General features: G+C 34.1%; 1 protein-coding gene and 1 pseudogene across 1 annotated transcript in view; one reads left to right on the forward strand and one right to left on the reverse strand.

Moving 5' to 3' along the window:
* LOC125857508 (malate dehydrogenase [NADP], chloroplastic) overlaps window positions 1-27,665 on the forward strand; it is a 1,084,261-nt gene that overhangs the window by 381,576 nt on the left and 675,020 nt on the right. The window lies entirely within an intron of this gene.
* On the reverse strand, window positions 12,461-13,877 carry LOC125857503 (UDP-glycosyltransferase 75C1-like; annotated as a pseudogene).

Genomic DNA, 27,665 nt, shown 5'->3' on the forward strand with positions numbered 1-27,665 from the left:
TGGTTTTGTAGTTTTTTACATAGTATCTTCTTCTTGGTTTTTTATATTTATATTTTGATCTGTATTTTTTATTATATTTCTTTCTATTTTTATAATACCTATCCGTACAACCAAATTGAGATGTTGTTTTATTTTTGCAACATGCCAAGTTTTTTACCAATATTTTTTCCATTTTTATTTCTTCTTTATGTTTTTCACATAGTTCCATAAACCATCGTTACAAGAATTTTATTCTAGCTCCTAAGGTGTCTGTTAATTCTGCTTCATTCTAACTTTTTATTATTTTTGAATTAAAAGGTTCTGGTAATTTTGTAAAATATAATTTTCTTATTTCTTTACTTTCTTCTGTGCTATATGTTCCTTTATAATAGTATTCTCTAAATGCACATGTATATTCATCTATGTAACACATAGTACATATTGCTAATTTTGTCATTAGATTCCGATTTATGATTTTTTCTTTATTTTGTTCTTCTACTTCTATTGTCATACTACTAAATTCATTTCTTATAGCTATCTCGTATTTATATAATATTTCCATAGTTGTTTTCGCTATCTCACCATCAAATTTTTTATTACTTCTTAGAGTTTGTAAACTTTCATCTGATAAATTTTGTAGCCATAATTTTACTGTTCCTATAAGTGTTCTTTCTATGTATCCTGGTGCATCTGTTATTACTATCTTGTTATCTATTAATTGTTTTGATATGTATCTCATCCATAATTGGATTGTTTTATTTATATCCGCTACACAGTCTAAATCTAAAAAATCATGTTGTCCAGTTATTGGTTTAGGCGTCCATTTTTTACTTAATCTTTTATCCCATGTAGTTTTTTCTTTATCATATTGTTCATAGTTTTCATTATAATGTTTTGGATAAATTTTTTTTGGATTTTTACTCCTGATGTGCTAGGTTTTTCATCCATGTTTACGTCTGCTGTATTTACTTCTAAATCCTTTGTATTGTACATGTTTGCTAAAAGTTCCGTATATGTTTCGCTTGTTTCCGAATGTTATTCATCTAAATCATTGTCATTTATTTCATCAATTTTTATTTCGGGTAGATTATTTTGGTTATTTTCTTCTTTTTCTTCTAATTCATCTTCTAATTGCAATTTTCTTTAAATTTATTTATCTCATTTGCTAATTTTGTTTTTTGTTCTTTTTCTTTTTGTTTCATTTCATCCATCTCTTTTAGCATTGCTAACTCTTTTTCTAGTTCTATTATTTTAGTATTTTTTACTTCTTCTAATTGTTGTACTTCCTTTTTTGCTTGTTGTTTTATTTTTTCAATTTCTCTTTTTCTAGCTATTTCTTCATTTTCTTTTGTTATTCTTATCATAGCAGTTAAACTATCTTCTAGTTTTACCGTTTTTTTTTCTAACATTAAACTTAGATTGTCACATATTTTCTTATATCTTCTTCCTAGATTAGAAAATATTATCTTTTTGATTTCAGCTTTTTTTTTTCTAGGGGTCCAGAAGGCTAAAAGGTGGGGGAGAAGGAAGCCGAACCTCTAATCGACTTAATCCGGCATAGTTTTCATATGTTTTCTCATCTATTGCGTGTTCTTCCTTATTGATTTATAGATTGTGTTGAAGTTTATATTCTAAGCTTTATATTTGTATTTCTAGATAAAAAATAGTTTTTCTTTGTGCTATTATAGATTTTTTACAAATTCCTGCGAATATGTTATTATTAAGTCTATTTTGCCTATGTTCTAATTCTTGTCTTTTCGCTATAATTATTTCAGTAAGTTTTTCTTTATATTCATTATTCTCGCTATTCATTGTATCTTTAAATATTGAATATATTTATATTCTATTTTAGATATATTATCTATTAATTGGTCCAATTTTTTGTTATCGGTTTTTGTGATATTGAGTTGTTTATATTCCAAATATAATTTGTTTAATTTTCCTCTTAATTTTCTTATCTTTATACTAGTATGTTTCTTACCATGTTTCTTATTATCCATAGCTAATTCTCCCACAATAAGATGACTAATGAACTAAGGTTACTTAAAGAAGTATTTTTCATGTGTGTTCAAAGACTTAAAGATGATTTAGCTTGCATTGACCGTAATGTTTTGACTTGTGTTTTCTAACCCTCTTATATCATGTTTTATTGGTCAAATTGCATGTCATGAATGAATTGTCCTTCTTAGCATGTTTTAAATGTTTTTATGCATAGTTATCATACGTAGTGAATTTTTGTACTAACACATACTCTTGCCTACATTTTTTCCCAAATGTAAGGTCCGACAGGTAGGGTTTCCATTCTTGTGGCTAGAGCTTGGACTTTGATTATTTCCGAGCTTGGTGAGTCCTCATGGTTCAAGGATGGACTTTCCTTATTGTAGTTTCACTTTCGTATTTCCTTTTTGAACATGATGTATGGGCTAGGCCCACTTTTATTCTATTGTAATAGGTGGCTATATTGAGACATATGAGTTAAGACTTCCGTTTTCTATAAAACTCTTTTTGGACTTAAATGTTGTTTTACTCTTTATTATTCTAGTACTTTATGTTATGATATTCTAAGTGGCTTATATGGAGTCTTTCGGGGTTCTATATGCCATGTTACATCAAGGGGTACCCCTGGGTCATGACACATACCCTCCTTGTATTGCCTTGAGTCCCATTCGAGGAAGAATGTCCTCAAGGAGGATATATTGTAACACCTAGAAATTTAAGAAAGAAAAAAAATTTATGGACTGAAGTCTAATTTTACGAGTTCCATCTACAGACCGTAAAAGCTTCTACGGGCCATAGATTGCAACCGTAGAAAGTGGAAAAATATTTTTTTTCAAAATAAGTTCCAGTACCCTTTTACAATTCATTAGGACGACTCATCATCCTATGAACGAGTCGTAGATAGGTCTCGTAAGTGAGTCCCAGACATAGTGAAATTTTATGGGTCAAAGTTGAGTTCTACGGTTAGGGTCTACGAACAATAGAAAGTCCTACGGACCGTATAAGAATTCTATCAAAGTTGGGTAAATTTTAAGGTCCCGGTACTTGGTATATGGTTGACCTGTACTGACCGTAGAAAGTCTACGGTTCGTAGGTCTGACCCGTAAATCAGTTCGACAGTTATTTTTTAAGGGACTTTTAAGTCTTTTCCCTAATCATTTTAAATCAATAACATGTCATTTTGTCTTCTACCCTAAGCCCTTTGGGACCTAAAACTACAAATTTCAACCTGATTCTCCTATTTCCCCAACACATAGCTAAACTCATCCTCCCCAAATTCTCTCAACCTAAAGAAGAAGAAGAAGATATAGGGTTCCATTCAAGTCTCTAATTCACCATCTTTCTTGGGCTTTCAATATCAAAGTCTGTGTGTATTCTCCCATGAAGTCCTTTCCTCCATGGGGTCCTTAAGGATTTGAACTTCCCAATTCAATTTCAATTGATCAAATTAGGGTTTCAATTTAATAAATGTGAGTTTCATCCTATTATAGTTTATTATGGCTGATTAAGTATTCTAATGCATTATTTGATGTTAATCTATGATATTTAGTTGAAATTGCATTTACCCATGCCTCAATTATGCTTTCAGCCATGATCCTATGATGAAACCATCAACTATTAACTATGAACTGTGAATTTTGGAAGTATGCATGTTCTTATGAAATGATTATAAATGATTTGGGAATACTTTTAAAGGAAAGTATCAATGCTATTGTGAAAAGATTTCTCACACACTATGATGATCATTATTGTGAAAGGTATTTCTCATAAATAAAATCACGTTGGTGAAAGATTTTCTCATCTATGTTGAATTATGTTTAAGGAGTTATTCTATGTTTTGATCTTGAAAGTTATGGATTGGTATTGATAATTGTCTTTCCTATGTTAAAATGATATTTGACTTTTATCTATTCGTTGGGATTTAGACTTAGTACCGAGGGGGCATTGAGGTGGAGGCTTAAATAAAGTAGTCTTTAGTAGCAACCTCTTGTCCCATACTATGTGCCCCCTAGGATTGTCTTAAATGACCTAACTAGTGGATCCACTTTAGCAAATGATGATATGTACAGATTCTACCTTGGCAAGTAGGCTCCCTTCTTTCGGTATGAGGAATATACCAAATTACATGATATATCTCTCACTGCCTTACTATCCGTTAAGGTAATATCCCACAAAATGCTTATGTTTTCTTCAAAATGTCCTTAAGTCCTTTATGTTAATATGAATTTGACCATGTTTTATGATTCTCATGTCATTTCTTCTTTAAATATTTTTAAAATGTCTCAATATGATCATGTCTTAAGTGTTTTAAGTCATTTATGTTATGTTAGTGTGGGCATTTTAATATTACAAAAAAAAATCCATATATTGAATTGCCACATTGACAATTTTTGTCGTTCAAGTTGCCTCTAAGGCATTACTGCCTCTATTCATTGCTGTTGTTGGTGGACATTTTCTTTACTGCTTCTTCATTGGCAGTTAGAGAATGCACACATTGACTTTTGTCCGTTGAGTTGCACTTGCACGTTGAGGGGCATTTGTTGCCCACATTATTCTTTACTCTTAATTCCTCCATTATACCTTGTAACCTATGTAACTCTTAAGGCCATTATCTTCACTATTTACCACACCATTATCTTCCTATTTATTCCTAGAAAGACTTCTTCTACTATAAATAGTGGTGGTCTTCATTTGGTTTAGGAACATAAGAAAAAGATAGAGAGGAAAAAGTTAGTCACAAAAGAGAGTTCTTATTAGTTGAAGGGAGGTGTTCTATTTGTGGAGCTTTGGACTCAACTCTTGTCCAGAGTTGTTGAGTTATACTTTGTGTTAAGGTTGTCGTATCCTGGAGGGGACAAGTCAAGAAGGACTTTTGCTGGATTGGTTTGCTGCAGTGGGCTTGAATCTCCTTAAAGAGAGCGAGATATCCACGCATTATCTTGAAGATATTTTTATTTCTTCAATTTATTTTCAGTTGTAATATTGTAATTATGTTATTTTGTAATTTTTCACTATCAATTTTAAGGAGATTCATAATGGCTACAATTGAAAAAACCGCGGATGTCAAGATTGGAGACCTTGACAAGCCATTTCGGTTCAATGGTAACCATTTCAAGAGATGTAAGGGTAAAGTATTTTTCTACTTAAGTCTTCTCAATGTTTCTTATGTGTTAACTGAGAAGAATCCTAATAAAGTAGACATCACCTCTATGAATGATGATGAAACTATTTCTCATCTAGAGAAAGTGAAAAAGTACGATGGTGATTCTTATAAGTGTCGGTATTATATTCTTAATTGTCTATATGATAATTTTTATGATTATTATGATAGAACTAACTCTAGTTTAAAGAAAATTTGGAAAGCATTGCAAAGTAAGTATGATACCGAAGAGGCTGGAGCGAAAAAATATGCGGCTAGTAGATTTTTTCGTTTCCAAATGGTGGACAATAAATCAGTGGTAGACCAAGCTCAAGATTTTATAATGATTGTTGGAGAGCTTAGGTCTGAGGAGGTAAAAATTGGAGACAACCTTATTGTTTGTGGCATAGTAGATAAACTTCCACCTTCTTGGAAGGAATTTCAAAAAACTATGCACCACAAACAAAAGGAAACCTCTCTTGAAACCTTAATAATGAAAATCCGTATGGAAGAATAGGCAAGGGGGCAAGATGCACTTTTACAAACAGAAGAGATCAACATCACAACGAAGTAAATTTAATTACTTCAAATAATTCTAATCCTGAATCTCACAATAATACTTTTTTGAAGCCTAAGAAGAAAAAATTCAAGAAAAATAATGGTAAACCTCCCAAGAAAAATAATGGTAAAAATAACCAAGCACAAAATCAACAAGTTCAAGATAAGGGACCATGCGTTGTTTGTGACAAGAGTGGGCATATTGCTCGATTTTGCAGATTCCAAAAACGTGGTCCTAACCCTCAGACAAACGTTATCGAAGAACCTTTTGTGGCGGTGATTACCAACATAAACATGGTTGAGAGTGTTGACGGATGGTGGGTTGATTCTGGTGCAAACCGTCATGTCTGTTATGACAGAGAATGGTTTAAAAAATATACTCATTTTAAGGATCCCAAAACCATCATGCTTGGTGATTCTCACACAACTCAAGTGCTTGGAACGGGAGATGTCGAATTATGTTTTACTTCTGGAAGGGTATTAACTTTGAAAAATGTACTTTATACTCCTTCTATGAGGAAAAAATTGATGCCTAGTTTTCTTCTTAATAACGCAGGCTTTAAACAGATTATTGAATCTGATCAAGATGTAATCGTGAAGAAGGGTATTTTTGTGGAGAAGGGGTATGCTTGTGGTGGGATGTTCAAACTGAATGTAGGAATGAATGAAGCTTCTACTTCTATTTATATGTTTTCTTCTATCAATTTTTGGCATGCTCGTTTGTGTCATATTAATGATCGTTATGTTGGAATCATGAGTAGTTTAGGATTAATCCCAATGGTTAAAAAGAATTTTTAAAAGTGTGAGGCTTGTAGTAAAGCCAAAATCACTAAAAGGCCTCATTTTCAAGTTTAAAGAAAAACAAAATTGTTAGAATTAGTTCATACTGCTATTTGTGAACTTGGTGGAATTTTAACTCGTGGAGGTAATAGATATTTTATCACTTTCATTGATGATTTTTCTAAGTTTACATATGTTTACTTGATGAAAAATAAAAGTGATGCTTTTGAAAATTTCAAAACTTATCTCCATGAGGTTGAAAATCAGTTTGGAAGAAAAATAAAAAGAATTAATAGTGATAGAAGCCGTGAATATGAGTCAAATGAGTTTAATTCTTTTGTTAAATTATTGAGAATAATTCATGAAACTACTCCTTCTTATTCTCGTTCATCTAATGGTTTAGCAGAAAGGAAAAATAGAACTTTGGTTGAATTGACTAATGACATGCTTATTGAGTCACATGCACCTTTAAATTTTTGGGGTGAAGCTATTTTGACTGCTTATTATGTGTTGAATCGTGTGCCTCATAAAAAGTCTAAATTGACATCTTTTAAATTGTAGAAAGGTTACATGCCAAGTTTGAGATATCTAAGAGTTTGGGGTTGTCTAGCCTTTGTGAGGCTAATGGATCCCAAGATTACAAAGTTGGGTAAGAAAGTTACTACTTGTGCTTTTCTTGGCTATGCTTCAAATAGTACAACTTATAGTTTTTTTAATCTTGAAGATAATGTTATAATTGAATTAGGTGATGCTATTTTTCATGAAACTAAATTCCCTTTTGATTCTAAAAATAGTGGGGGTCAAAGGATTGAACAAAATAGTTTGTCAATACCTAGTTCTTCTACTCCTACTTTGAAAAATAAGGAAATTGATGGTTTTGAGTTAAGAAGAAGTAAAAGAGCTAGAGTAGAAAAGGATTTTGGTCATGATTTTTGTGTGTTTAATGTTGGAGATGACCCTCTCACTTTGAAAGAAGCATTATCTTCACATGACTCCATTTTTTGGAAAGAGGTTGTAAATGATGAAATGGAATCACTGATTTCTAATAAAACTTGGAAGTTAGTTGATTTACCGCCGGGTTGTAAAATAATTGGTTGCAAATGGGTCTTACGAAAAAGATTGAAACCGGATGGATCTATTGATAAATATAAGGCTAGACTAGTTGCAAAAGGTTTTAAACAACTAGAGGGCCTAGAATTTTTTGATACTTTTTCACCGGTAAAAAGAATTACATCCATAAGACTTTTAATTGCTATTGCTGCAATTTTTGATTTGCAAATTCATCAAATGGATGTAAAAACTACTTTTTAAAATGGAGACCTAAATGAGGAAATTTATATGGATCAACCCGAGTGTTTTGTTGAAGTAGGCCAAGAAAGTAAAGTATGTAAACTTACTAAATCCCTATATGGCTTGAAACAGGCACCAAAACAATGGCATGAAACGTTTGATTCCTACATGATTGAAAATAGTTTTAAAACAAATAAGTGTGATAAGTGCATATATCATAAGTCTTGGAATAATTCACATGTGATTATTTGCCTATATGTTGATGATTTATTGATCTTTGGCTCTAACATTAATGTTATTGATAAAGCTAAAAATATTCTTAGAAGCCATTTTGATATGAAAGAACTTGGGGAGGCAAATTTTATTCTTGGAATAAAAATAACAAGAACATGTGATGAAATTTTCCTTGACTAGTCACATTATGTTGAGAAAATTTTGAAAAAATATAACTTTCATGATTGCAAGCATGTTGTAACTCTTTTTGATTCAAGTGTTCACTTATTTCCTGTTGAAAGTGAAAATGATGCAATAAATCAAAATGAATATGCCAGCATAATTTGAAGTTTGAGATATGTGACTGATTGCACTAGGCCTGATAGATGCAGTAGGAGTACTTGGCAGGTTTACAAGCAAGCTAGGTAATGAACATTGGCATGCTATAACAAGAGTTATGAGATATTTAATTGGAATAATAAATTGTGGTTTGTTCTATAAAAAATATCATGTTGTACTTGAAGGATTTTGTGATGCGGATTGGAACACTTTATCATGTGATTCCTGCCCTACCACTAGTTATGCCTTTACTTTAGGTGGTGGTGCTATTTGTTGGAGATCAAAAAAGCAAACTATAATTGTTAACTCTACCATGGAGGCTGAACTAATTGCTTTAGCTTCAGCTAGTGAGGAAATAAATTGGTTAAGAGATTTATTATTTCAAATACCTTATTTTGAAAATCCAATTTCTCCTATTTTAATTCATTGTGATAGCACCGCTGCAATTGGTAGAGTTCAAAACCGTTATTACAACGGTAAATTCAGACCTATAAGGAGGAAACACAGTAATGTAAGATTGTATTTGATAAATGGTACCATTAATGTTGATTATGTCAAATCGTGTGATAATCTTGCACATCCTCTTACTAAGGCCTTAACAAGAGAAAAGATCTGAAGCACATCTAGGGGGATGGGATTGAAGCCTATAAATCCTTGAGTCATATATGAGGAAACCCAACCTGGGGACTAGAGATCCTATAACTAAGTTCAAAGGGAAAAACTAATCATATGATGACTTGTTGTGAAAAATGCACTATCCTTTTTATTCCCTCCCTATGATGTGAGTGCATTGTTTCCTATAGTGATTTGTGAAAGTTGAGTTGATAAAACTCTTAATGAATATATATATCCCGTATGGGTGGAGTGTTAAGCTTACATGAGCACTCTCGATAGATTTAACCTATATGAGTGTGGAAGTAGGTCGCTTCCTATGAGAATTGGGCTTATTCTCATATGCACTCATGAAATCGGGATAACACAAGGCTGTAACGTAGTGGCTTTAAAGCTCATGTCAACACCTTGATTATTATGTGTGGACAGTGATATTTTATTTCCCTCAAACAGTCATAGTTCAAGTCTAAGACCACTCCGACTCTGGAGTAAAATTTATTGTTTCATTAAGTGAAGGTTTAATACAGAGCACACCTTCATTATGCATAGTAGTCTTCCTTCAACTGATAGACTCTCTTGGTTAATATTATAATGAGTGGGGGATTGTTAGTGTAGGCATTTTAATATTACAAAAAAAATCCATCCATGCCCCGCTGCTTGTCAATCACATCGAAAAACACTGTTTCACACCCCAAAAAAAGAAGAAGGGAGCTACATCTGAGTTAAACTTGGAGATGGAAGTCTTCTTTCCTTTCCTCTAGAATATTGGATTGGAAGGCGGCGCCCTCGCCCCTCAATCCTTATTTGAAGGGAAAGATAATAGATTTTCTTTGAAAGGAATTAAAACCTAAGGAGTTATATCTTTCTCTTTATACACAATATCTTGTAAGGTAAAGAAAAAGATCTACCGTGGCCTTATGTTGGCATGGGATTTGGGTTACCTCCCTTCGCTAGTTAGAGTTGTGCTCTTCTTGAGCAACTTGCATGCGCTGTTGGCGGAGCTACTTCTTCTTACTGGATGCCCGGTGCCCACCAAAGCATAGACTCTACTCACCCATGTTGTAGGGGCTTCAAAGAAAGCTTGTCCGGGGCAGTAGTTTTCTCTTTCTGTCGGAAAACGAGCTTCGCTTCTGGCAAAACATCGGGAGGGAGTGCTACTGCTTCCTTAATTCATCAATTCCCATCTATGAATGGGATCTAATTCGGAATCTTGCGTACGAATTCATGTTGTCAACGAGGATCTTAGCCCTTTTCCTTGTTGTTTTCCCATAAAATGAACAAAAAAAGGAATACGTATGAGTTAGAGCAAGAAAGTCATTGCCAACTCTTTGAACGAATACGTTCTTGGCCACCGGAAAAACATCTCTCTCTGTCTATTCAAAGATCTGAGACTGCTAGTGTTGTTGGTGACATTGGTTCCCCGTCCCTACTTTCCTATAACAACAACGAATGTGCTAAACTATTAGGGTCTCCCCGCATGCGGCTCACACCATTCAAGGTGGCGAAGGCCCTAGTACTACTGACTTTGCACCAGATTAACCAGCCACACAACTAAACACAACATTACAAAGTGTCCTTTTTTTTGGTGCAACACTGGAAAACGCCCTCCTTTTGTCATCTCTGCAACTTTCTAGATTTTGTATTGAACGCATGGCGTAGCTAGGACCCTTCAAATTATGTTATATTGAATTGCCACATTGACAATTTTGCCGTTCAAGTTACCTCTAAGGCATTGCTCCCTCTATTCATTGTTGTCGTTGGTGGACATTTTCTTTACTGCTTCTTCATTGGCAGTTAGAGAATTCACACTCACACATTGACTTTTGTCCGTTGAGTTGCACTTGCACGTTGAGGGGCATTTGTTGCCCACATTATTCTTTACTCTTAATTCCTCCATATTACCCTGTAACCTATGTAACTCTTAAAGCCATTATCTTCACTATTTACTACACCATTATATTCCTATTTATTCCTAGGAAGACTTCTTGTACTATAAATACTGGTGGTCTTCATTTGGTTTAGGAACATAAGAAAAAGATAGAGAGGAAAAAGTCAGTCACAAAAGAGAGTTCTTATTAGTTGAAGGGAGGTGTTCTATTTGTGGAGCTTTGGACTCAACTCTTGTCCAGAGTTGTTGAGTTATACTTTGTGTTAAGGTTGTTGTTTCCTGGAGGGGACAAGTCAAGAAGAACTATTGCTGGACTGGTGAAAAACATTTGCTGCAGTGGGCTTGAATCTCCGTAAAGAGAATGAGATATCTGCGCCTTAGCCTGAAGAAATTTTTATTTCTTCAATTTATTTTCAGTTGTAATCTTGTAATTCTGTTATTTTGTAATTTTTCACTAACATGCTATAATTCCTATGTTTATGCATATTGTCTCATACTTAGTACATTCCATGTACTAATGTACACTTGTACCTATATTGTCTCACTACTGTAGGGTTCCGATGCTCCTACCTCCCATACTTGTGGCTAGTTTATCCTTTGGGCTTTTGAATATTGGCAAGTCATCATGTTCCACGGACCGAGACTCTTTTAATTCGTTTATGTCATTTATGTTTTTTGACTTTGTATGTGATGTATGAGTTACATCCTAATCACTTTCCTTATGATGTATTAGATGGATTTTACACTTATGTTAGACTTCTACTTGTCAAACTCTTTTGATGTATAAATGCTATCTTTTAAAGTCTTTATTTCTATTGTCTTGTATGATGTATGTCAAGTGGCTTGTGTAGCGCCTCTTGGGGTTCTATACATCATGTTACGCCTAGTGTCTGCTTTGGGTCGTGACAATGTCATCACATCCTGGGATTGAAGAATGAGCATCTTATAAAAAAAATTAAAAGTAGGAAGGAGAGTAAAAACGTCGTATTATCCATCTGAAGTAAAGTTTTGTGCTGGTTATATTTTTTAAAGAATATAATATGGAGTAATGTTCACATTTGAATACTTTCATATACCTTCAAATTTGTAAAGGAAAATAGAAAATAAGTAATAAACTATTCCAATTTGTATTTCTATTATCAAACGTTTATTTTCATTTCATTTAAAATAAAAAAATATTTTTAAAAAAAATAGGGCTAAATGGGTCATAACCTTTTACAATATACACATATTTTAAAAATAAATATCATGGTGCAATTCGAATTGAGTTGGCTAATATGCTTTGTTGAATTAACAAGAGTGAGAATTTATTCTGATCTATAATACAGAGACTTCACAAACATTCTTTAAGTTATGTGATTATATTATTTGTAATGGTTTTAAGTTATAGATTTATAATGTTAAGTAAATTTAATAAGTTATATAGTACGTTCTTACTTAATTTTCACTTATCATTTTGGATTAATGATAGAGAACTATTTTTTTCATTATGGATTAGCAAAAATAAAAATATGAGTGTGTACAAAAAACAGAAACTAAGAAAAATATTTCATTCTAAATAATTTCAAAAAGATTCATTATTTTTTCTGAAGCGGAGAAAAGGCTCTTACAAAAACTTAATTAATTACAAGTTATTTTATTCAAGTCATTTATTTATGAATAATTTAGTACTCATTATGACCAAGTAAAATCTCATTAGCAAAAGCCTGGAGATTCACACTTGATGTACCATTTTCCTTCATAGCTTCCTTAGCTAAATTACTCCATTTCTTGGCATTTCTTCTCAATTCTTTCCCTTCTTTGCTGCCTCCCATCGCGATCTCGATACATCTACTGAACTCATATCTTTTCACAACACCACCTTCACTAACATTAAGTCTAACACCATTCTTCCAGATATCTTGAATGAAATTTTCATTACAAACTTGATCATTCCAGAGCGGACATGCCACGATAGGTACCCTAGATGCTATACTCTCCAATGACGAATTCCATCCACATTGAGTCAGAAAACAACCAACAGAAGGGTGTTTTAGAACTTCCACTTGCGAGCACCAACTTACTATCTTCCCTTGCATTTCAAGTTCGTCTTCGAAACTCAATTAGTCCTCCATCTTATCTCCATCTTTCCCTTCTCTAATCACCCACAAAAATGGTCTTCCACATTTTAACAATCCTTGACCAATCTTCTCCATCAATTGACTTGATATTTCGGAGTAACTACCAAAAGCTATGTAAATAAATGATCCTTTATCCTTTAAGTTCAACCAATCCATATATTTTTCAAACTAATCTCAATCATATTCGCTCGAAAAGCATTATCTTCAAGAAAAACTGAAGGAATTGATGGCCCGATTCCACACATAGTCACATACTTTAAAATTCTCAAAGCATCAAAAGTGTTTACAAGAACTCTTGGATTTTCTTCACTATTCAACATTTCAATTTGATTTTTAATAGACTCAACTGCCCAATTGGTACTCTCCATGTCATCATACACAAAAGAAAGAAAATCAATTGGACTAAGTGGTGGCAATCCTGGTAACTCTATTATTTTATCCTTAGCAACATAGTTCTTGAAATGATCAGAATAATCAGTGAATCTATAATAATAAATATAAAAAATCGTGGCTGGTTGGATCCAAAATAATGTAGATGGGATATTAATTTTTTTGCGACTAAACCAATCCATTCCATAATAGTAGTGTATATGACATGAGAAATAAGGGTACCATCTTTTGCATTTGATTGAATCAAATTGAAAATAAATTCTGACCCATGAGACTTTATAGAAGAATAGAACAAGTGAAACTCATCAATTGAACTTAATTGGAATTTGCCATCATAGCCATCAGAGAAAGGAGCAAAGCTTAATCCTTCAACATTTGAGAGTTTTTTTATTTTACTGAAAGCTGATAGGCTTGTTGTTAAAGTGATTTCAATGCCTAAATTGATTAATTGTTTTGAAAATTGAAGACATGGATTAATTTGTCCTTGGCCTGGAAGTAGTGCTATGAGAACATGAGATTTTTCATTCTTCAAGTTTTTCATATTTTTGGTGGGGAAAAGAGAGGTATCCATGAAGGAGAATGAGAATTTTAGGAAGGAGAACTTTGTTGAGAAAGAAAGCATTTTTGAACTAGTTTGGTTACAACTGATTAAGGTCACACATATTTATACTAGTATGTAGATGGTTCTAGAGATGCAAAAACATGATATTTTTGTTATTCCAAGAATCCTCATTATTATTCAGTATAAATGCAAGAAATGTGTGATGACTACTTTAGACTAAGAATAAAAAAGAATATAATGATAGCATGAAATGCATGACTACTTTAGACTAAGAATAAAAAAGATANAGCACCAACTTACTATCTTCCCTTGCATTTCAAGTTCGTCTTTGCAACTCAATTTGTCCTCCATCTTATCTCCATCTTTCCCTTCTCTAATCACCCACAAAAATGGTCTTCCACATTTTAACAATCCTTGACCAATCTTCTCCATCAATTGACTTGATATTTCGGAGTAACTACCAAAAGCTATGTAAATAACTGATCCTTTATCCTTTAAGTTCAACCAATCCATATAATTTTTTGAACTAATCTCAATCATATCCGCTCAAAAAGCATTATCTTCAAGAAAAACTGAAGGAATTGATGGCCTGATTCCAAACATAGTCACATGCTTTAAAATTCTCAAAACATCAAATTCCAAAGCATCAAAAGTGTTTACAAGAACTCTTGGATTTTCTTCACTATTCAACATTTCAATTTGATTTTTAATAGACTCAACTGCCCAATTGGTACTTTCCATGTCATCATACACAAAAGAAGGAAAATCAATTGGACTAAGTGGTGGCAATCCTGGTAACTCTATTATTTTATCCTTAGCATCACAGTTCTTGAAATAATCAAAATAATCAGTGAATCTATAATAATAAATATAAAAAACTATGGCAGGTTGGATCCAAAATAATGTAGATGGGATATTAATTTTTTTGCCACTAAACCAACCCATTCCATAATAGTAGTGTATATGACATGTGAAATAGGGGTACCATTTTTTTGCATTTGATTGAATCAAATTGAAAATAAATTCTGACCCGTGAGACTTAATAGAAGAATAGAACAAGTGAAACTCATCAATTGAACTTAATTGGAATTTGCCATCAGAGAAAGGAGCAAAGCTTAATCCTTCAATATTTGGGAGTTTTTTTATTTTACTGAAAGCTGATAGGCTTGTTGTTAAAGTGACTTCAATGCCTAAATTGATTAATTGTTTTGAAAATTGAAGATATGGATTAATTTATCCTTGGCCTGGAAGTAGTGCTATGAGAACATGAGATTTTTCATTCTTCAAGTTTTTCATATTTTTGGTGGGGAAAAGAGAGGTATCCATGAAGGAGAATGAGAATTTTAGGAAGGAGAACTTTGTTGAGAAAGAAAGCATTTTTGAACTAGTTTGGTTACAACTGATTAAGGTCACACATATTTATACTAGTATGTAGATGGTTCTAGAGATGCAAAAACATGATATTTTTGTTATTCCAAGAATCCTCATTATTATTCAGTATAAATGCAAGAAATGTGTGATGACTACTTTAGACTAAGAATAAAAAAGAATATAATGATAGCATGAAATGCATGACTACTTTAGACTAAGAATAAAAAAGATATAATGATAGCAAGAAATGCGTGACTACTGTAGACTAAGAATAAAAAAGAATATAATGATAGCAAGAAATGTGTGACTACTTTAGACTAAGAATCAAAAAGAATATAATGATAGCAAGTAGCATGTTTTATTATCATATATATTGTGTGCTAACAAATTAGAGATATAAAGCATAACATTTTTGTTGTTCCAAGAATCATCTATATTATTCAGTAAAAAATAATGCAAGAAATGCATGAGTACTTTAAACTACGAAACAAAACAATATAATGATAACAAGTAATATGTTTTCTTATCAGATATATCGTGTGCTACCGAATTAGAGATACAAAAGCACTACATAGTTACATACTCGATTATAAATCATTATTATTATTTTTGTAAATAAGAAACATGTAACGTAATTTAAAATTAGAATATAAAGAAGTAAACACATGAAAAAAATAAGAAATTTAAAATATAATATATATATATTACCTAGCTACACTATAATTTTTCTATAAGGAGCGTAGCTTTTTCATTACCTTTAATGGTTCAACAACTTGAAATAATCAAACAAGGAAACACTGATAATTTTCATTTTTCCTATGTAACCTAAGGAAGCAAAAAATCCAAGCGATGGGTCATATTGGTGTTTCACTTAGCTTTTAGGTATTCAAAAGTTTTAAAAGGTTTTATAACTTCTTGAATCATCATGTATCGGCTTGATTCTTTTTCTTGTTTCAAATACATGAAACTATGATATAGGGTGAGAGAACACAAGCATGGTATCTTTATCTACTCTGATGCAATATTGAAATATGTGACTTTATATCTCATTTGAAAGTTTTAACGTTTAGAGAAGACACACTTTTACTTAATTAATTATATATTTTGATTACCATTTTGTTCGAGAAAAGAAAAGATACACATATAGTTTAGAAATTGATTAAATACAACTAAATTAAAGATTTTCTGTTGAATTAATTTCATTGGGCGAAATAGACATGAATGTTCTTATAGTCGGCATACAACCTTTTGACCAACTTTAATAAACAACAACAAAAAAATCCTGTAAAAATTAACCATCCCTAGTAAAATGACAAAGTATGTTCACTTTGAATAATCAATCTTATTTGTCTTGTATCTCCCAAAATATATTTCACACTGATCATATCAACTTGAATTTCACCTTCACCCTGATCGCGAATTTTTAGTCCTTCAAACTCATTCTTGAACATCCCTTCTAAGCTTACGTATGAAATACAATGTAGTGTAATTAAATGTTACTTCCAGAATGGTTTACGAAAATTATTAGAAACAAAAGTCACACTCTTCATGCCTCCAACCACCGCATATCTCCAGACAAAATCTTACAACTTAACCTTACCTTTCATCCTGGCCTGTTTTCTTCTTTTCTTCTCTACTATTTTATTCTATTACATACATTTTCTTGTGTTCTTCTACTCTCTAATTGTTTGAGTTAGCTATGCATCAACATGTAATGACCCGGAAGGTCATTTTTGGAANGAACAAAAGTCACATTCTTCATGCCTCCAACCACCGCATCTCTCCACACAAAATCTTACAACTTAACCTTACCTTTCATCCTGGCCTATTTTCTTCTTTTCTTCTCTACTATTTTATTCTATTACATACATTTTCTTGTGTTCTTCTACTCTCTAATTGTTTGAGTTAGCTATGCATCAACATGTAATGACCCGGAAGGTCATTTTTGGAAACTTTCATAAAACAATTGTTTTACCCCTCCCGAGTTGCTCTGAGTCATTTTTGATTAGTCGGTGAAGTTGATTGAGAATTTTGAACTATTCGATAAGTACAGTCATTTAGTTGATAGGTATTTATTAAATAATTAATTTTTTAGTGAGTGGTTAATTAGCCAAGTCTATAGTTTATTTGACAGTCTTATCGCTTGATCTATGTATAAAAAAATAAATTAAAGAAAAAGGAGATTATATTTTTACTATACTAAACTCATATGCAGCAAACTACAAAGCGGAGATGTGAGATTCTTGAGGAGAAATGTTGATCAAATCACTAATGTTGGATGCGTAACTAATGTGAGGTAGAATCAAATTTAGAGTGCTCTTAACTTTAAGATTCTTATTCTCAATTTTTTCCACGATATTTTACTACTTTATCAAATTATTTCTAAGAAAAGTATATAAAGCAGAATGTGATTTTGTTGAATTATTTCCCCAAGTTAGTAAGTAATTTTATGATGGTCAAATAATTATGGCTAATAGTAGATGATTATGAGAAATCATTGAGGAATTATTAGTAAAATGTAACACCTCAAAAATCTACCTAAGACTGAACCAGGAAATAAGGGTGAACCACGGAGGTCTAGGAGCCCCTACACAGACCGTGGAACCCCACACGGTCCATCAATATGCCCATGAAAGCAAGCCAGAGACCCGCCCCCCAAGGAAACTGAGGAACCACAGACCACTAGACAGAAGTGTGCCGTGGAAACAACCTAGTACAACCCCAACTCACTGTGAAGAACCACGGTGGCCTACACAAATGTAAATGGGGCAGTTTAGTCTTCAAGTATTTGGTCACCTTCAAACAGTCATATCATTTAGCACAAAATGAATTTGGTGGCCCATGCCCTATCAGCTTAAATATCTTCGAGTCCTCTTTCCAACGCCACTGAGTTCGCTAAAATCCAAGCTCGGAGTAAAAATTTACGCTTGTTTTAGTAGAGATCTATTGGGTAGGGACATAACCACAACCCAGTTGACGGGCGGTGGTCCTATTGACATTCTGTCAGTCCCATCGTGAAGGCCACTTCGTCAGTTTTAAGTCAGGGTTATTTTGGTCATTTTCCCTATGCATTGGGGCCGTTTGATGCCTAAACTATGCCGTTTTACTCAATCTAAGCCTAATAATCCAGTCAGAACCTACCCAAAACCCTCAGTCCTAAAATCACCCAACTTAGAGCGAACAGAAGAGAAAGAGGCGACCAGTTCTCTCAAGACCAAGAACAAATGTTCTTCGAAGTTAAGCCCCAAAATCTAAAGAATTTCTCCATAGATTTCGTCACCAGTTATGTGGGATTTAACTAGTAGGTTCCTTTCACCCATTAGGTCCCTAGAATTTAGTTAGTTCTTCAGATTTTCATACACTATTCAGACCTAGGGTTTCTAGATTTTAAAGATTTATTGTGATTATGGTTCCTTTGATCTAAATAAATTGTTTCTTGATAATTTAGTATAATTCCATGCATAGCACTCAGAACCCTAGCTTCTGTAAATTTATCCTAGTTCATGAATTATACTTGCTAAGCCAACTAAATAGAAATTAATGCTTCAAATTTCGAATGATATATTCTCAGTATATTGCATTCTCAGTTAGCATGTCAGTTTAAGCTATTCAGTATTTAGTGAATTTTAGCTTCATGAATGTTCACTTCGGAGTAGACTTAGCACCGAGTTAGACTACGATTTAGCGTACCCTCAAAGTCCTAGAACTACGTGCATGCATAGGTTTATAAGTCCCCTCTGTTGGGCATTAAATTCAGTGATCATGCCACAGTCATGCCTCTGTACCCTGGCAAGGTATATTGGGTCCTCTCGATGGGGTTTATACATCGGACTCCACGTTTAGCTCACGTAGTTAATGTCAATTAATAGTAGCTCCCATAGTCAGACTTTTATTGCATTGACTAGGTTTTTAGCATTCACTTCAGTATACAGTTCAACATGTTATCTTCATAATTAGATCTTCATGATTAGTACGAGGTCATTGCATCCAGTTTAGTTTTTAGTTATACTTAGTACATATTTATATCCTTGTTTAGATTATATCATTGCTAAGTTATGCATTGTTCAACTTATATACTTTGTTCAGCTTAGCATATCTATATCCTACATGCTCATTAGTACTGATGCATGCTCTGCGCTACATCATTTCATGATGTAGGTTCAGGCACACAACATCCAAATCACATTTAGTTCGATCCTCAGTCCGGCTTCCGTAGCTTCAGTGGTGAGTCCTCATACTTCGATGACAATAAACATGATTTATCTTTTAGTCTTTATTATTAGTTTTAGTCTTTCTAGAGTTAGTTGGGGGCATGTTCCAGCAACGCAATTCAGTTAGAGGATTTCCAGACATAGTAGTAGTTCAAATCGAGTTGTTAAGTGTTGTTTCAGTCATCACGAAACTCTTAATATATCTTATATATTCATACTAGTTGGCTTTTTCCCATTTCAGATATCCACTATTTTTNGTAGGTTCAGGCACACAGCATCCATGTCACATTTAGTTCAATCCTCAGTCCGGCTTCCGCAGCTTTAGTGGTGAGTCCTCATACTTCGAGGACAATAAACATGATTTATCTTTTATTCTTTATTTTTAGTTTTAGTCTTTCTAGAGTTAGTTGGGGGCATGTTCCAGCAACACAATTCAGTTAGAGGATTTCCAGACATAGTAGTAGTTCAAATCGAGTTGTTAAGTGTTGTTTCAGTCATCACGAAACTCTTAATATATCTTATATATTCATACTAGTTGGCTTTTTCCCATTTCAGATATCCACTATTTTTGGCTTCCGCATAATACATTATTTACTTAGTTATTTTTCAGTATGCATGTCATATGCCATAATTAGGGTTAGCTTGGGGTCACTCGTGATCCTAGGTCTCGTGTTACGTCTAAGGGGTAGCCTCGGAGTGTGATAGAAAATGTTGTGTATATTGACATTAGGTTTAAGGATTTCCTCAAAGTTGTAGTTACTCAAATTGTAACTTAACGATGAATTTCTATTTATTTATTTATTTTAATTTCACATGATTAAATTTTTTGACATATTGGTATAGCTAAAGTATTGGGTATATTGTATTATATGAATACCATTAGATTTATGATATTTGAAAAATTGCAACTTAACCCTAGGCTTGCAATTTGGAAAATATGAGAGTTGACATATTAATTGGCATCAATATTAGGAACTTGATAATAGATTTGGATGAATTTTTTGGTTCAAGGCTAAACATATAGTAATACAGGTGTGATTAGTTTCGAAATCTTATTGTTGTTATCTATTTGAATAGATTGCATTGATTTGGAAGTTCAACACAAGGGGAAGGCTCAAGTCCCAAAATGCTTGTATTTGAGGCAAGTGGACTTCTCGACATTTGTTAAGTGTATAGAATCGTGTATTTCCTTGTTGTATGTGTTGGGGAGTAATGGGACTTGGTGATGTGTTGACTTGTTCATATGGAATGATCTTAATAATGAAAAAGGGGTTAAAAAAGGCAACTTGAATTATATATTGATGTGTGGTGAGTTGAGAATGAATTGAAATGTTTATTGATTCATTGTTGATGTTACATCATGATTGTGTTGTTGTGGATTATGCATTGATATGAGAATGGTCATCTCTCTCTCTCTCTCTCTCTCTCTAAAAGTAGAAGATTACAAAGGTTACTTCACTATTGCTTACCCTAAAAAAAGTAAAGTTAAATTTGTAAGTGAAAAATCGACCGAATAGCCAAATAAGCAAATAAATAAAATCTAATATAAGAGGAAAGCTAAAACAATTTAATTATTGAAATAGATAATATTATGTAAGTATAACTTCATAAAGAGATTTTTGATGTTTTGTGAGGTGATAATTCTACAGTTTTTATAGAATGACTTCTCAGGAGCTGATTGTCAAATATTAAACCCTCATTAACTCATGATAAATAATTAATTGAATGCTATTTAAGAGTAAAGGAGTAACTTTGCACTTCACTCATGGGTTGGTTTCATAACGTCTAATGATTGTCGCACACTTTTCCTCTGGGTGTTCCAAGCTTTGATCCATTATGATTTTTATGGGGTGAATTATGCTATCGATCTTTGTAGTAATGTTGTTACCTTTGTCATCTTCCACTCATCAGTGAAAGATTCAGACAAACTCATCTAGCTTTATATTGAGTGATATATATTACTCTCCATGTGTCATAATTTGATATGGCTATATGTCTTGAATACTCCCTCTATTAGGATTTACTTGTCAAATTTTGACTTGACACACCTATTAAGAGAACAATAATTAGGTCCTTTTATTGCATTAAAAAAAAGAGAACAATAATTAGTATCACGATTTTACCATTTTAACCCGATTAATTAGTAGGATCTCATACATATTTACTCACTACTTTTTTCAAAGACATTAACCCAATGTAAATAAATTGAGGGTATAATAGGAAGAAAAAAATTGCACTTTCTTAATTTGTAAAAAATGACAAGTAAAAGGAGAAATCAAATTTGTCACGACTCAAGATACACCCTAAATGTGACATGGTGTATAAGACCCCGAGAGGCCCTACACAAGCCACTTAGTATACATAATACAAGATAATAAAAATAAAGAATTTTAAAGAGATAGTCTTATATCATAAATAGTTTAACAAAAGTGAAAGTCTAACATAGTCTCAACTAGCCATAAATTATAGCAAAGAAGTGATTTGGACGTAGCCCATACATCACATACAAAGTCTGAAAATGGCAATAAGAAAAAACATATAAGAGTGACATTGTCCTCGGAGTATGAAGACTCACCAAGTCTTCAAGTCTCTAATACAATCAACTAGCCAAGAATGGATGGAGAAGAGTCGTCAGGCCTGAAATTAGTGAAACAATGTAGGCACAAGTATGCATTAGTAGATGGAGTGTACTAAGTATGAGGAATGCAATAAAACATGAGACGTGATCATAAGGGGACATAATCGAAAACATTCAATGCATGGCCAACTTAAAACAAAGTAAAATTAAGAAGATTCATAAATCATTAACATGGTCAATGCATCTTTAAATCATAAAGGAAGCTTCATAAGACATTAGTAATTAACTTATTTCGTTTTGTGGGAAGTTTACCATTAACCAACATAGACCATGTGAGCTATAACATGGAATATGGTATATCCCTCACACCAAAAGAAGGTGGAACTACTTCCCAAGTAGAATTTGTACACATCATATCATATGCTACATGCAGAATCTCTAGCTAGGTCATTTAAGACAATCCTGTGGTGGTGCATAGTTTATGAGACATGGGTAATCTCCACTAGTCCACTCGGTGCTAAGTATAAATCCCACAAAATATTTATTTAATCATATTCATATTATCATCCATGGGAAAGTACAATTAAGATAATAATTCAAGCTAGAAACATCATAGCGTAGCTCCTTAGACCATGCGTGAGAAAATCTTTCACAATCCATAATCTTTTCACTATAGCTTTATAAGGTCCATAGTCATTAACTTCATACTAAAAATACCCTACTACTAATTGAAATAGTTTTAAAACTGTGATAATCATTGATGGCATATCCAGATACCATACAAATCAAGACCTAATTTATGAAAATAGCCCAAAAGCATTGAGGATAAATCTAGATGTCATTCATGTCATGTGGTCAAGCTTCATAGAACATATATATACCTTAATCTATAAGCTTACTTAAGTCATACACCTTTATTTAATGAAAATAGGAATGATCTCATAAAAATATATTCACAGATCCAAGCTTCTTCATATATTCATGTAAGTTAGAGTTCGTAGTCAAAATTCATAGATTAATGCATGGGTTCACATGGAATTAGTTTAAAAGCATGTAATTAAGTCCAAATTACCAAAATAAGATCATAATAAAGAAATTGAATCCATACAAATAGAACAATGAGGAATTGAATGAAAGCCTTAACAAGTTTTGGGAAATTGAATTAGAGAATTGAAGAAACTTTGGGGACTCAATGGGTGATTGGAACCCATTGATGAACTCCCTACATACCTTTATTGAAGCCCTAAGCAATGATGTATAAAAGGATACTTGAACTTGAAGAACCCTACATTTTTGTTCCTAGATCTAGAGAGAAGATTTTTGGAGAAAACCTTGTAAAGACATTAGGAATTTGAGAGAATGAATAAGTTGGGAAAAATTTATAAAGGTGAAGAGTATTTATAGGTGTAACACCCTGATTCGTGAAGGAAAAAATTGCAGAATTTTCAGATTTGGCAGGTGCCCAATCCGCATCAGGATTTGGACAACTTTTAAGTCAAGGGTGTTTTTATCTTTTCCCATTCTTCTTTTAATTCTTAAATTAAAACGGTTTTAGTTAGTCATTTAAATTCCTAGAAACCTAACTAGAACTTACATAAGTCATTTAATTAACTAAAACAAAAGAAAAGAAGAGAGTGGAGAGAGGGGTGGCCGAAACCCTAGCTAAACCCTAGCCGCCGGCGGAAAACGCTAGAAAGTCGCCAGAAAATTCAAGTCCAGCCCTAGTTGATAGTTTTTCATGGATATTTCATCACCAGGTATTTTGAATTTCATTAATGGGTCCCTTTCGCCCGTTAGATCCCTAGAATTTAGACGATTCTTGATTCCATGCTATGTCGAAATTAGGGCTCTTGAAAGTTTCTTGATTTTGGGTTTTAAATGTTAGAATGATCCAACTATTGATCGTTTTTCAATGATTATGCATGAACCCTGGTAGTTTCTAAAGTTACAGCCAATTTTCATAAAGAGACTGTTTTAAAAACGTTCCGATTTAGAAATCACGTTTTTAACTATATGTTCTAACGTCCAAACAACATGTCACGTTTTAGCTGTGTTTTAATGTTCCAAATCAACATGTCCTGTCTTCTTCAGATTATCGTATGAATATCTGAACCCAACTATGTATTTCTTTAGTTCTTGAATTACATGTGTTAGGTCAGACTTTATCAGAAATTAGTTATACATGCCTCAATATTATGCATCAATGTCAGTTTTAATTGTTGCGTTCAGTTTACATGTCTAGTTTTGAGATATCCAAAACAATTACAGAAAATCAGTCATAATCAGTTTACTACTAAATTCATTGTGACTAGCATAATACTAAGTTGGACTGGGGTTTAACGTACCCAAATAGTCCCAGAACTACTCGCCAAGTAGGTTGTAAGTCCCTTCCATGGGAAACAGATTAGTGATCATGCCAGCATGCCTTTATACCTCTGGCGGGGTATATTGGGTCCTCTCGATGGGGCATATACATCGGACTCCACATTCAGCTCGTGTGGTTTTATTATCGGTGATTAGTAGCTCCCACAAATCAATCAGACTCTATTTGCATTGACCATGTTTAGTATTCAGTTTCAGCATGTCATAGTTGGTCATTGCATACAGATCAGTCATGTTTAGTATTTTTCGACAGTCTATCATATCTATATATATGTCATTGCTTTTTGTTTGGTCAGTTATATATGTATTTCAACGATACTCCATCCTCATGCTCGGTACCTTTCAGTACTGACGCATATTTTTACGCTACACCTTCTTATGATGTAGGTTCAGACTCTCAGCATCCAGATTTCACTTAGATCATTTTCCGATTTGCAGCTCAGCAGATTAGTAGTGGTGTGTCCTCATCCTCCGAGGGCCAAAGACATGATATCCTTATTGCTTTCAGTTTTTAGTTTCAGTTTTGCTAGATCTAGTTGGGGCATGTCCCAACATTTCTAGTTAGTTTAGAGGCTTACTTTCAGACATAGTTAGTTTCAGCCTAGTATGAGTTAATATCTTTTGTATTAAACTCTCTCAATTATAGTATATGGGTATTCCCCATCTTTTCTTTATTTATGATTTTAGTTTCCGCATCATTTATTTTTATTCATGTTAATTATAGTATGCTCAGATTATGCTAGCAGGGTTAGCTTGGGATCACTTGAGGTCCTAGGTCCCGTGTCCGTGTCTCGGGGGTAGCTCGGGGCATGACAAACTTGGTATCAGAGCCTTAGGTTTAAGAGTCTTAGGATGTCTGAAAAGCCACACTAAGTAGAGTCTTTTTCTTGTGTGTGAAGTGCACCACATCTAATGAGCAGGAGGCTACAAAGTGTTTTAGGAAAATCATCACTTTCTTGTTACTCTTATCATGCGTAAGGTATGATCTAATTCCATTCTAATTCGATGTTCTACATTCCAGTGATCATGGCTCCTCGTAGAGTTAACGCTAGGAGAGCTAATGCCAGGAACGCAAACGCAGTTCCTCCAATCCCAGATCAGGAAGTTTCAAATGCAGAGTTTAGGAATGCCATTCAGATGTTGGCTTAGAGCATGGCCAATCAGAACAACCAGTGGGTTCAAGCTCCTATGAATGCTAATGTTGGGTCAGCCGCAGCTAGGGTGAGAGACTTTGATAGAATGAACCCTCTAGAATTCTTAGGGTCACAAGTTGGAGAAGATCCCCAAAACTTCATTGACGAGGTCAAGAAGATCTTTGAAGTGATACAGGTAACTGGAAATGATCGGGTTGAGCTAGCTTCTTACTAACTTAAGGGTGTGGCTCGTATCTGGTATACTCAGTGGAAGGATAGTAGGGGTACGAATGCAGCTCTTATTACTTGGGATTACTTTAGTGAGACTTTTCTGGACAGGTTCTTCCCTATTGAGTTGAGAGAGGCAAGGGCCCAATAGTTTATGAATTTGAGACAGTGTAACATGACTGTTCAGGAGTATGGGCTCAAGTTCAACCAACTCTCCAGGTATGCTCCTCACATGGTTGTTGATTCTAGGGCACAAATGAACAAGTTCTTATATGGAGTGTCAGACTTGGTTAAGACAGAGTGCAAAAATGCTATGTTGTTGGGAGATATGAACATCTCTAGGCTCATGACTCATGCTCAGCAGGTTGAGGGTGATAAGCTTAGGGAACAGGCCAAGGAGAACAAGAAGGCTAGAACATACAACTATGACTACTCTCAACAGAAATTGGGTGGTGGTAATTGCTCGCAGCAGAAATTTCCAGCGCCTTCATCAGCTAGTGTTCCATCTCCCAGGTTCCATAATGATCAGAAGGGTAGGGCATCAGGCTCTAAGTCTCAGGATGGTGTTTTATGTACCAAATCATACCCTACTTGCCCTAAGTGTGGTAAGAACCATTCGGGCGAGTGTCTTGTTGGGAAAGAAGGATGATTTGGGTGTGGTCAGTCGGGTCATAGGTTTAAGGATTGTCCTTCTAAACAAGGTCAGAGAGGAAATGGTAANCTCTCAACAGAAATTGGGTGGTGGTAATTGCTCGCAGCAGAAATTTCCAGCGCCTTCATCAGCTAGTGTTCCATCTCCCAGGTTCCATAATGATCAGAAGGGTAGGGCATCAGGCTCTAAGTCTCAGGATGGTGTTTTATGTACCAAATCATACCCTACTTGCCCTAAGTGTGGTAAGAACCATTCGGGCGAGTGTCTTGTTGGGAAAGAAGGATGATTTGGGTGTGGTCAGTCGGGTCATAGGTTTAAGGATTGTCCTTCTAAACAAGGTCAGAGAGGAAATGGTAAAGCTCAGTCTACTACTACAGCAGCACCAGCAGGTAGCCCGACCCAGTAGGGTAGCTCTTTTGGTACAGGTGGCAGACAGTGCCAAAATAGGCTCTATGCTATTCATGCTCGACAGGATCAGGAAGGTTCTCCTGATGTGGCCACTGGTATGTTACGTGTCTTTTATCTTGATTTTTATGCATTGTTAGATCCAGGGGCAACTTTGTCTTTTGTAACTCATTTCATAGCAGTCCAGTTCAGTGTTAGTCCAGAAACTCTCTCAGAACCTTTCTCAGTCTCTACTCCAGTTGGTGAACCAGTTATAGCTAGACGGGTATACATAAATTACCCTGTCACAGTCTCTCAGAAAATCACCTCAGTAGATCTTGTAGAGTTAGAAATGGTAGACTTTGATGTCATTCTAGGCATGGATTGGTTATATTCTTGTTATGTCTCAGTCGACTGTAGAACTAGGATTGTTCGCTTTCAGTTTCCAAACGAACCAATCCTAGAATGGAAGGGTAGTAGCTTAGCGCCTAGGGGTCAATTCATTTCTTACCTTATGGCCAGAAAGATGATCTCTATCTTCAAGTTCGGGTGAACGACTCTAGTTCTAAAACCCCAGCTCTTGAGTCAGTTCCAGTAGTTAATGAGTTTCCAGAAGTGTTTCCAGAAGATATTCCCGGAGTTCCTCCCGATAGGGATATTGACTTTGGAATTGATCTACTTCCAGATACCCAGCCTATTTCTATCCCTCCTTACAAAATGGATCCAGCTGAGCTTAAGGAATTGAAAGAGCGTGTCATGCCCCGAGTCTACACCCTGGACGTGGCCGGCACTCGAAGACCATTGCTGGCCCCAAGCGAACCCTTGGCCAGGCTTTCTTAGCTCAGCAGAAACCTAACT

Source organism: Solanum stenotomum, chromosome 3, assembly GCF_019186545.1.
Source record: "Solanum stenotomum isolate F172 chromosome 3, ASM1918654v1, whole genome shotgun sequence".
In the NCBI taxonomy this organism is placed as follows: domain Eukaryota; kingdom Viridiplantae; phylum Streptophyta; class Magnoliopsida; order Solanales; family Solanaceae; genus Solanum; species Solanum stenotomum.